Source organism: Tasmannia lanceolata, unplaced genomic scaffold, assembly GCF_043159265.1.
Source record: "Tasmannia lanceolata isolate RefF3 unplaced genomic scaffold, GAP_Taslan_0.1 ptg000013l, whole genome shotgun sequence".
Lineage (NCBI taxonomy): Eukaryota > Viridiplantae > Streptophyta > Magnoliopsida > Canellales > Winteraceae > Tasmannia > Tasmannia lanceolata.
In genome coordinates, this window is record NW_027518690.1 from 40,700,403 (window position 1) to 40,712,402 (window position 12,000).

A 12,000-nucleotide genomic window follows, 5' to 3' on the forward strand; every position below is an offset into this window, starting at 1 on the left:
GACTGAAATATATGGGTCTATTCAAATGCTCAAGAACTAAGCTGATTCAGTATTAAGAGTAAGTGAAAAACTTGCTTTAAGTAATCCAAAAAACTGAAATGCCTAACATATAAGCTGTTTAACTTCAAAAGACTGGATAAGTTCTAAGCAAAGTGAGACTGGGGCACCCCAGGTAATCCAAGCAGAGCTTATAATAGCTGTCATACAGCCCCCACGGTTAAACAAGAAAGACCCAACATTGACTGAAGAAGCAACAACATTGATTCAAAGAAAGAATGTGGTTCTCAAGTTTCAGAATCGAACCAATTTAGTTCTTTCATGACCCAACAGCCCAAATCTTTTTTGTAAATACAATCGGAAGCAACAGAAAGGAAAAAAAAACACAGAGTACTGATAGAATGCATGGAATGAGAAGCTATTCTTCCGCAGCAATAACACTGATCTCACCTTTTTCCAGAAGATCATAGAATGTCCTGACATAGTGCACTAACGGAAATAGGTCCCAAGTCCTAACTACCCTTGAATTTAATGTGTGACTGGAAACTAGGTTTTTCTTATGCAGAAAACAGAAACCAGAACGAAAGAGAAATTTAACGCAAAAAGAACAAAGCAAAAAGCCATTTGAAAGCTCTAGAAATCACAGTTTTAATCCATATATTCCTCTACATCTGGTTCGCTAGATGCAAGATGAATTCTCAATCACAAGTACACAATCCAGACCGTCCCCTGATTCACCAGTCTGACCATCAGAGAACAGTTAGTTAGCTATCTAACCATTGCTTCGCGACCGATCACTAACCTAACTGTCGTTACATGCCTGGCCGCTAACATGTGGTTCAAATCACGATAGATAGTGACCATGCTCTATGACTAACCAGAACCAAGCCCGATCGTGATGAACAACCTAAATATCAATATAGAAATTTTAAGGCATCTAATCAGACCTCGCAAAGATGCATACGTGCGAAGTGCGCCAGAAAGTGCTACATATGCCTCTATTGCCCTACAGCCCACTGCCCTGCATTGTGCACTCATATGGATAAGGCGTTGCACCTCCTGTAATCTCTTTGCTAATGTAAGCAACGTGGATACTCGAAGGATCTCCTCTTGCTCAGCCTTAGGCTAAGGTTAGGTTGAGCTTAGACTTTTATTACAATGTAAAATGTATGTTTTTAGTCCTACAAGGAAGCATAGGGAGCATGTATATTAAATTAAGGACATTGATCTTGTAGAACATGTATCTATTCCATAGTGAATACCGAATACTTCAAAACACAAAAGTATAAGTAGGGATAAAAAAATATGGTGCCTCTTTATTTCTTCATATTAAAAAAGAAAGAAAAAAACAACAACATTGTTCAGCTCTGATGGAAAAAGAACCTCATCAATTTATTTGAACACTTAAGACGTGGACCATAATACAGACATCAATTTTAGTGGAATATGGTTATTTCAGCACTTAGATATGGACACTAATACAGTTATCTATTTTAGTGGAGTATTGTACGACACACAGATAATACATATAACAAATAAAAAGGAAAAGACTGCAAGGCATGCATATACATGATCTAAATGCATGTATATGCAGGTATAGCTGCTTTAAAATAGAAACAGGCATGGTCTTGGACCCATCCCGAACGGGCATCCAATGCTTAAGATAAAAGACTACAAAAATCAGACATTTAGCATTTCTTGGTCGAATCCTAAAGATATCATGATAACTAAATCTATATTAAAGAGATATATAAAAATATGTATGGTTACCTCTTATATTGGGATCATCCGTTTCCCTTCGCATGCATCACAGGTGGTGTACCCCATGCCTTCACAGTAAGGACACTTTGCTCCTTCATCCACCCACTCCAAAAACTGAGACATAAAATTCAGAAATAAAAAAACAAAGGCGAAATATAATGCAGCAAACACCAAAGGAGAAACAGAGACAGAAGATGTCAAAGCCCATCGAACCTGCTCTTCAATGTTCGGTTCACCAGTCCCATCACACTCTGTGACAAAATAAAGGATTCATAAGCAATGTATTATTTTATTTTTTTTGAGATGATAAGTGATGTAATGTTTTATTGGAAAATGTCCCGAAAGTCCAAAAAACCAAGATTTCCTCCGACTTTCACATAAAAATCCCTCTTTCAATTAATTTTAAAATATGCCTTCCCCCATATAGGTAAGATGTAATCATACATCTATGACATCCATTCACAGCTTAATAGTTTTGAGTCAATTACATCTAATAAATCAAGGACTTCAGCATCATTAGTTTGTGAATGACCTAAGATAGAATCAGGAGCGTCCAAGACTTGGGTGGTCTTTAATATGAACAAGTGAGAATCAAACACTTCAAGGACTCCAGCACCATTAGCCTGTGAAGAATCTAGGCTAGAATCAGAAGCATCCAAGACTTGGATGGTCTCTGTTAGCAACATGTCGTATTGTACTATTGTTGACAGTTGGAATTTTTTATGTTTTATTTATTCTTTAGTGTTTATGCTTATATATACATTTCCCTCTTCCAATTAGTTGACTAATCAAGGGAAGCTTCGTAATTGTGCCTCATTATTAATAAGATTCAAGATAAGAAAGGTTATAATCTCTCTCTGACTTATTCTTCTTTTTCCTTAGTAACCTCGCCAAAGGAAAACAATGGGCGACTTTTATGTTTGTTCTCTATTAAGCTGGCCAGAACTCGAGTGGGTATTTCTTAACTCATATTATATAGCAAATACCTGTGCATAGTAAGTGGCCTTCCCCACGACAAGCAAGGCACTTTGTAGCAGCCCCAGCATTGTTTCCGATTATTTGTATGTCACTGCCTGTAAGTCTGGATGGCTCTTCCCACCGATTCTCTCCAAGAAGAAACACTCTATGTTGAGATACATCAACTTCTGCAACATCACTTTCTTTCACAACAGTCTTCTGGATCTCAGCGATCCTTGCTACAGGAGCAAATGCAGCTCCATTTGCACCATCCTACCAGAAAATAGAAGCCACATCCGTGCGTTACTAAACTGCCAATTGACCATAATAATAGACTTGCAAACTTTCATTCATTGAGGCCTGTATGAATAATTTTCCATTAAAATAAATGAGACAAGAGCTTCTAAATATATTCATAAGCAACAATCAAGACATGAATCCCTGAAGGGGACAATGCATTAAAAGTGGGCAGCTGATGGATCAAATATCATGTGATACTTCTGTCCTACCTCCTACACTGGACTACACGCTCGGGCACCATATAATTCCTCTTTATCAGCATATTATCAACTAATGTCATAGTCACAAATATTTGTCTGGGAAATTTCTCGGGAGGGTATATATTGGAGTATTTTAAATCTTTTTGTTCCTCTTGGGTATATATTGGAAATAATAGAAAAATAAAATATATAAAACATATACAATTCAAGAACAAAATGATAAAGATTTTATGATATTTTTTTGTCATTTATTGTATTATGTAGTATACTGGTATGTGTTATATAATTATATTTATATGAATTACATGTGGCGTGGTGTGTATGTATTATGTGTAAATAGTTTGTATGTGTTATATATTATTTGAAAGTAATGTGATATATACTAATATGTGTGTACGTTTTATGAGTTGCTTAGTATACGTTACAAACTTATAGGGTTTATGACTATTAATTAAATGTGAATGATAGTGGTGTTTACCATGCTACCATGTCAAGAAAGAGATGATGACATTATTGGCAACATGGGCATCAGTTTGATGACAATAGATAGAAGTCTATCTGCAATGACTGTGGCAACGTGCCCGAAGGAGGTTATGGAAGCAACAACAAAGGTGTTGAAGGGGTCCAAACTTGATAGGCATGAGAGGCAAAGGAGGAAAGAGAATTTCTAGGAATATGTGCTAGAAAGAGCCCATGATGGAATGGATTGCATCCAATTGAATCATGACGGAGATGATATCGGATATCCAGCATATGGGAAGACCGAAAGGTAAAAGATGGAGTGCAGACAGGTCATGAGAGAGTCCATGGTTCCTGAACATGAGAGGGTGCAGCTCGCTCAGACTAGAGTTGCCACCATGTTTTGATTCAAATTCTTTAGCAGGATAGCTCAGACAAAGAAGTAACTACGCGAGGAGGCTTTGCATTGGCTCTTTTGCTTGCTTTCCCTCTGATGTAGTTGTGCACTGTCACAAGTGGTGGAAGATAGTCCTTTCTTAGGACTTGAACCCTCTAAAGCTCAAGCTTGCGGTTCAATCCTATGAGGAACTAAAATTTCTTCCTGTACATTCCACGAATGTCCTCAACAATGGGAGCAATGGACTGGCAATGATCCAACTCTTCCCATTTTCTCTTGAGCATCCCATAATATTACTCAAATGACATCTCCCCTAAGTAAGATTTGCTATTTTATGGCGTAACTGATATACTCTAGCAGTATTTATGAGAATATGCATCTACTATTGTCTAGTACTACTGTGTCCCATACTTTTTTGAAAGTGCAAAGAAAAAGTAATCTCTTACTAATACTCGGTTGCATTGAATATGACCGTAAGTATTTCTAATTCACATTTGTCATAGTTGGGATCGTATTCCTTTGGTTCTTTTATTCTCTTACTCATATAACCCAATTAAGACTCGCTGGTAATGGGGACATCTTGGATGTCTGTGACCATTCCAAATAATTCGATCAGTCTAGTCTAACGGCTGTGCAGTGGATTCCAGAGTAGTCCATCTGACCACTTCCTTGGGTCAGAGGAGGGATCAAAATGGTCATGGAACTGCTCGATGATGCACTTTCAGACAGTTTCCTGCCGTAAACATTTAAAGAAATGTACAAGGTGGTTGATTTGATTTCTCATTCAATTTTTCAAAAATAATCTTGAAAAATACCCCTTGATCGGTCAAAAAATCCTTCAAATAAATTATTCCAGTGTTTGAATAAAAACAGATCGGAATGGATCCAAACCACTTGCATCCTCTAGGTAGCAAAAAAAGTGATGGGAAGGTGACTGTTTTTCCTTCAAAATCTAGTAACCTATGCTTGGATCTGATTGAAGATAATCTAGATCTAGCCTCTATATTTACAGAAATCTGAAAATTGAAATACTCCACGTATGCTCTATGAAATCAAACAAAAAATCAATGAAAACTATCTATAAATACATACCTCAAGGATGGTATCCTTCAATCAATTGATTTTCCTTGCAGATCTAAAGGATGAGGAGTTATACGACTGATGATGTCAGTTGTGTGGCCTAAAGGGAGATGGTTCTTTCTTTCGTCAAGACTTCAACAGAAAACTCAACTTATTTGAATTTTGATAGGGTTAGAAAATATTCAGATTTGCTTCAAGATCGATGCTCTGGTACGATATACTCATATAGTTTGAAATAAAGAAACAAAGATGAAAAGGGAAGAGAGGAAAAAAGATGATAAGAAAAGATAGAAACGTGACATGAAAGGGGTCTGTTCCATCGTAGAGCATTCCCACAGATAGAACCAGATATTTGAAAGAGGTGAAAATGGCTCTAGGAATTGAATTCAACCCAAAGATACTATACAAAACACCATAAAAAGCACAACAAACAATTAGGGAGGAAATCATGCTTTGAAACTTAGAAAGAAGTGCCTACAAATTTCAAGCAGCAGAAAATACTACAATAATAAACTTCATGAACTGTTACAGTAGATCCCCACGAATAACAGTACCCAAGCTCCAAACAAACAAATTCTTACTTCAGTTCCACGAATAACAGTACATATCTAATTTCCTAACTTAGAACCATTAGAGATAAAAGAACTACCAAGCTACTTTGCATCTGGATGGAAACCCAGAAACCTACACTTGTTCTAGTAGAACACCTAAAATACAATTCTTCAAACTTCTCAATTTTAACCCAACTTGAATTCCATTTTCAGCCTTGATTATACCCCAAACCACAATTTCAAAACTCCCCTGCACTGTTGTCGACTCCCTTTTATGTTGGCCGCATTCTTGTCCAAGCCTGCATTTCTGCATTCTTGTCCAAGCCTGCATTTTGCACTACAAAGTCGATCAATACTCTTTTGACCCTCCTGAGTTAGGATTTGCTTTAGCCACATTTTGACCTGCATACGTGTTTTGAACACTGCCCCAAACTCTTAGATTTCCTTCGATTCCCCTATTCCAATTTAGGAATTAATCCAATTTCAAAACTTGTGTTCAGTCATGGCTTTCTTGGTTTTCTAGAAAGCCATTGAGTTATTTCTGAAAAATTCTGGAAAAATACTAATAATTCCCAAAACTAAACTAAAAATAGGAATTCTAAAAGTTGAGAGTAGGTCACTGACAACATTGTGCTGACAACAGCTGTATATTAAACAGTTTCCTTTGGAGCCCACACTAACTCTTGTCCTTTGGAGCCTAAACTCCTTCCCCCTTCTCTCTCTTTCGTCTTTGAGGTAAGTCCAAAACTCCAAGATGAATTTAAGGGTTAGACATTGACATCAGGGTAGATCCGTTGATATGCAATTTTAGGTCTCATATGATGAAAGTGGATATGTACCAGAATGTACACAGAAATTACGTTAAAAAAATAAAATGAAAATATAACGAATGTGTTACAATGTTGATAACTGAATCAATATCCAATAACATATCTAGAGATCATAACTTGCAAGCTCCAAAATTCAAACTCTAGCAGCATATAAACAAAGGCACGTCAGAAGTCAATAATTTAAATAGGTACTCCCGAATAAGCAATAATAGAAATGATAAAAAATTAACATGAGTGAGAATCTCCTTTCTGATCCTCATTTACCTTCAAACCAATATCAACCATTTCTAGCTCCATGAATAGCCTTTCCAAGAGTTCTGAAGTCATAATGCCATCTTCAGAAGCACCTAATGTTGCCTGGAAAACAAGACAATCTCAGACTTCAGCCCATGCGAGGGAACAAAGACAGAAAGTATAAAGGAGGAACTTATAAAAGGTATTTTAGTCATTTTGCTAAAATGATATAATATTGGCCCTCTTCTAAGACATGCTACAGGCCCTATTGTGTTGCCTTCTGCACTTCATTTTCAAAATAGGATGTACCAAGGGTAGTAAATACTCACTTGCCATGTTTTTACAGCACGTTCTGTCCCACTTGAAAAGGTAGAGTACTCCATATCTTCCTCACCTGAATAGAACCCCAACTTTTGCAATGCTTCCTGACAATAATGTAGAAATCATGCTTTAGAATGCAGCCAAACTAAAATTTTACCAAGTTACATCAACCCATACATCTGAAAATTACCAAACAGTTATTGTCATGAAACCATCCCAATAGATTTAATTATTCACAACAAAAGAACCACCAATATTGTTTTAATTTATGCATTGTAATTGACCACCTCGGTCATTTGGCATCGCCCTTCTTTGTTAATTAAATTTCATCATTTAAAAAAAAGATGGACACATATGCAAATAATGAAAATTTAAAATGAAACTTTAGGGAATGCAAGAAAATTATATATTTTATTTAAAAATAATAAAACATAAATTATTGTATTAAAAATAATAAATAATATTTAAAAAGAGGAATGCTAAACTCAGGGGTGCCCTTGCAAACAATGGGATGAAAGGGTGCCCCCATTGGTTGCACGTCACCGAAGTGCAATTATTGTTCTTTGACTTTTTCATAGTATAAATGCACTTTGGTGACTGCAACCAATGGGGCGCCCTTTCATCCCATTTTTAAATGCAGAGCTCACATGGTTGAGAAATTCTATGCTATGCAGGAGATCCATCTCAGGTATGGCCTTATGTATTGCTTTGAGACAACCAAAGTTTCATTAAACTCTCACAGAACTCAATCTTCAATGTCATGACCAAACATATTGATATCGACTAGAATATCATTTGTGAGAAAGTGGAGAGCAGTGAAGTATTTCCTTATTATGTTAAGCACTATTATGATGTGAACCATTAGCAGTGATTCATCGAATTGGTTAGATGTAAAATAATAACATCCACTAAGTTATGAACAAACTACAGTATCTTCGCCAAGGGGATTCCAATTAATCACCATTTTTGAAATGGAAATTAATCACCATTATCACTCAGCAAATGAGCTTAACATACAGTTATCGTCTTTCGTATATGATTCGTAGTAATGAAGAAGAAGGTTGCTGCATTGGCAGCAAGGGCTTTGAGCCTCTGACAAAGGAGAAGAACCGTGATTATGTGGTGGATGTGGTAGTTGCGGAATCACTTGTTTTTTCTCAAAATTTTTTAGATGTCTGCCACAATGGGAGACCAATGGGTTTGATAAAAGAATTCAACCATAAGTTGAAACCTATGATAGAAAGTAACAATTGAAGAGTATTAGATCACGATGTCTAAAGTGGTTGAGAAACCTAGGAATTTTTCAAGGGACCAGGGGATTGAACAGACAAGGCATATTTAGGCCTAAATTCCGGATTTGAGATACAAAATTAGAGGAATTAGGTTAATGTTCAAGTGTAATGTTCAAGCATATCCCGCTCTACTTAGATGATTGAGTTTGCGAATTGGAATTAAAGAAAAATCGTACGCCTTGAGGTATTTCTCTACTTCTGAAAGCTTGAGGGTGAGTGTTGGAAGTTAGAACTTGTCGAAATTCATGTGGGGGGTATTTTGGTCATTTTGAATAATGGCATGTAAATATCAATTATGACATTTATTTTATTATTACTGAAAGGAAGGAACTGAATTATGAATCCACAATTAGTTTCTTCTACCTTTTCATTATCTTTATGATATATTGATATATCACATTCAAGTGAGATTTTATTGCATGTCCCATCCATGATGTCTCTAGCTTGATGAATGATCTGAATCTCATACATATGTATCATGAATTTAGGTTAAGGGAAGCCATGTCATCAAGGACACCAAATTATTGCCCTCACCTTCCCCTTTTAGTGCACTTGCCAGGGTTCAACTCAAGACCCACAATTGTACCCATAGTGTTAAAAAATGCAGATTCGGCACGAAACGCGGCCGAAGAAAATCCTAGTCAACTTGGCACGACGCGGTCAAGTACTCGGTTGACGTGGCCGAGTACTTGGTTAACACGGTCATAATAGTGATAAACACGGAACGCGTCCAAGGTAAAAGGGAGTCGACTCGGGGGAGTCCATGATGACTATGAGGAGTTTAGCATGCCTATTGTAATAATTATCAAATTAGACTATTGAGTAATACAAGAAACACCATAGGATAAAGAATCAGCACTGTGGAAGAGTCTAAAAAAGCAGTGAGACAAGTTGCTACTATAGAGCCTCGAAATTCAACAAGGTTACTCAGTATCATTTCTAAAACAGCATCAATCTCCAGCCATCAGATCATAAACTATGGTTACTACTAAATCAAACAGCTTCTACAAAAATCCATTCTCTTTGCGTGTGTCAGTTTAAAAAGAAATCGCAAAAATCCACCAAAATTCAACAGAAACTGTGTCAATGAAAAGGATAATAAAAATATTAATAGTAATAATTTTAAAAACTCGCCTTAAATTTTGAAGTAGAAATTCAAGAAATCAACACCGATTCCGCGCAAACCTGCATCGCTAAGATCTCTTTGCCTTCCGAACCCTTCCTTAACGCTTTCTTCTTCTTCTTCTTCTTCTCGACCTCTTTATCACTCTCTGAAACCCTAATTTCCTTCAAACCCCTAATTTCCTCAGAAACCATCTCCTTAACCTCTGCTTCTTCCAACAGAATCGGACGCGGTCCCATACCGCTTTCAGGAATCTGATTCTTCACCGATTTAAAATCCTTATCCTTCAAAGCTTGCAAAAGCGATCCGAGATTCGCCACTGTATCTGAAATTGAAGCTCCTTGTGATGATTTTTCGCGTTCTAGGGTTTCAATTCGGAGTTTCAGTGAGGAAATTTCTCGGAGGAGGAATTCGCGCTCGGATTTCCACCGAGATTCTTCTCGGATCCATCGCTGTTCTTCTCGGATCCACCGTTGCTCTTCTCGGGATCCATCGGGCTTCTTCTCGTTCCCACGAGGAGGAAGAGGAGGGATTTGAGGAAGATAAACAAGCAGAAATGGGAGATCTATGTAAGGGTTTAGGTTTAGGGTTAGGGTTAGGGTTTCTTGGGGGTTGAAATGGGAAAGAAGTGGATTTTAGAGAGGTTTGAAATCCTTGATAAAGAGGTGGGAGAATTTGAAAAGAGAGGGGAAGAGAAGAAGCCATGAAGAATAGATAAGTGAGAAAGAAAAGGTTTGTGTGTGATATTTGATACTTTGATAGATAACGCTGATCTAAGCACCTCATATTATTTTTAAAAGGGCGGAGTCTAACATGCGCTCGTTGCGTAAACCTTTTCTGTCGAAGATATTTCCATTGAAAACTTTTCCATCGTAAATATTTTCATCGTAATTCAATGAGAAAATCAAAAACCTCCAAGGGGGTCATGTTCCTTGGGCAACCGCCTACTAGTATATTATGACTACTCTTTTTGCACTATAAAGGTGTGGCCAGGGCGAATGTATCATTTCTCTTCAATAAAAATTTGTATTGCCTGCAACATTACAATACCTCGCGCCTTATACAGGAGCCTTTACCTATGGGGGTAGGAAAATCATGATCGGGATAGCGGACCCAAAGCTATGGAACTTGGGTGTGGGTCTTTTGTCGAAATGGAATGGCCTTACCCGTCCGCCACTGGAAACACCACTTCCCGTCCGACTTGCATGTGTATTGTACAAATTTTTATTGAAGAGAAATGATACATTCGCCCTGGCCACACCTTTATAGTGCAAAAAGAGTAGTCATAATATACTAGTAGGCGGTTGCCCAAGGAACATGACCCCCTTGGAGGTTTTTTATTTTCTCTCCTTGCCTAATTTTCTAGTTTTGTCCTCTCTTTTCTTTTCTTTTTTTCTCATATAGTGATCATCTCGGTCGTGGTCGTGGTTGTATTTCTCCCTTCTTAATAAATCTTTTTACCATTCAAAAAAAAAGAAGCTATTACATATCTTATAAAGGTTAAATTTTGTAATTTAAATAGCTTATAAATATGCATTTCTTTATAGCTATTAAACACCTTGAATAACAAAAAATATGTTAAAGGAAGGCTACTGATATTAGCACTACTATGTTTTAATAATTGCACAAACTCAGCTTTCTCTTTTATTTTTTATTTTTTGAAATGGATCAGCTTTCTCTTTTATTATTTAAACATCTGTCAAATAAAAACCTCTTATAAACCAATTAAAAAGAAAAGACAAGCTGAGTTTGTGCGATTATTAAAGCATGCTAGTGCCACTATCAGTAGCCTAAAGAAAGCCATGTATTATAAATTAGAGCAATGATAGATACAAGGGAGCCCTTGCATAAAGAGCCGCAAAAGGGCTATTCATTGGATCCACGTCATTTTCAGTTACATTTTAAAATCGGTTGAAAATGTAAAATCAGTTACATTTGATGACGTGGATCCAATGAAGAGCCCTTTTGTGGCTCTTGATGCAAGGGCTCCCTTGTATCTATCATTCCTCTATAAATTATTACATAGTAGATTGTAATGTAGTTTAGATATCTCCATGTATTATATCAATCTGACAAAAAATCTTTTAAAAAGAAAAATTAAGGGTGGCAAATAGGGGTGTAAACGAGCCGAGCCGAGCTGAGCTTGGCCAGGCTCGGCTCGGCTCGTTAAGCTCAAAAGCTCGGCTCGGTCAGGCTCGGCCAAGCTTGCGAGCCTTATCGAGCTTTGGTTATATTAAATTCGCACCCCTCATCTTCCCTGGACAGCCCTATCTAGTGTAATTTGACTACTCTTTTTACACTACGGGGGGTGGTCCAAGTAACAAATGGGGTTCCAAAAAAAAGTGACATATTTTGCCTCCCCTTTTCACTCCCTGGACAACCCTTTTAGTGTATATATTAACATATAATATATATATATATATATATATTTAAATATATTAAATTCTTAACGAGCCGAGCCTGGCCTAACTCGGGCTCGGCTCGTTAAGCTTAGCTCG

At 37.1% G+C, this 12,000-nt stretch overlaps 1 pseudogene across 1 annotated transcript; it reads right to left on the reverse strand.

Moving 5' to 3' along the window:
- Nucleotides 1–1,365: 1,365 nt before the first annotated feature.
- On the reverse strand, nt 1,366–10,260 carry LOC143890106 (protein disulfide isomerase pTAC5, chloroplastic-like; annotated as a pseudogene). The gene is made up of 6 exons (XR_013255116.1): nt 9,565–10,260; nt 7,096–7,191; nt 6,797–6,889; nt 2,745–2,988; nt 1,972–2,009; nt 1,366–1,872 (listed from the first exon to the last, which is right to left on the reverse strand). The product of XR_013255116.1 is annotated as a protein disulfide isomerase pTAC5, chloroplastic-like (transcript).
- Between the last annotated feature and the right edge of the window lie 1,740 nt (nt 10,261–12,000).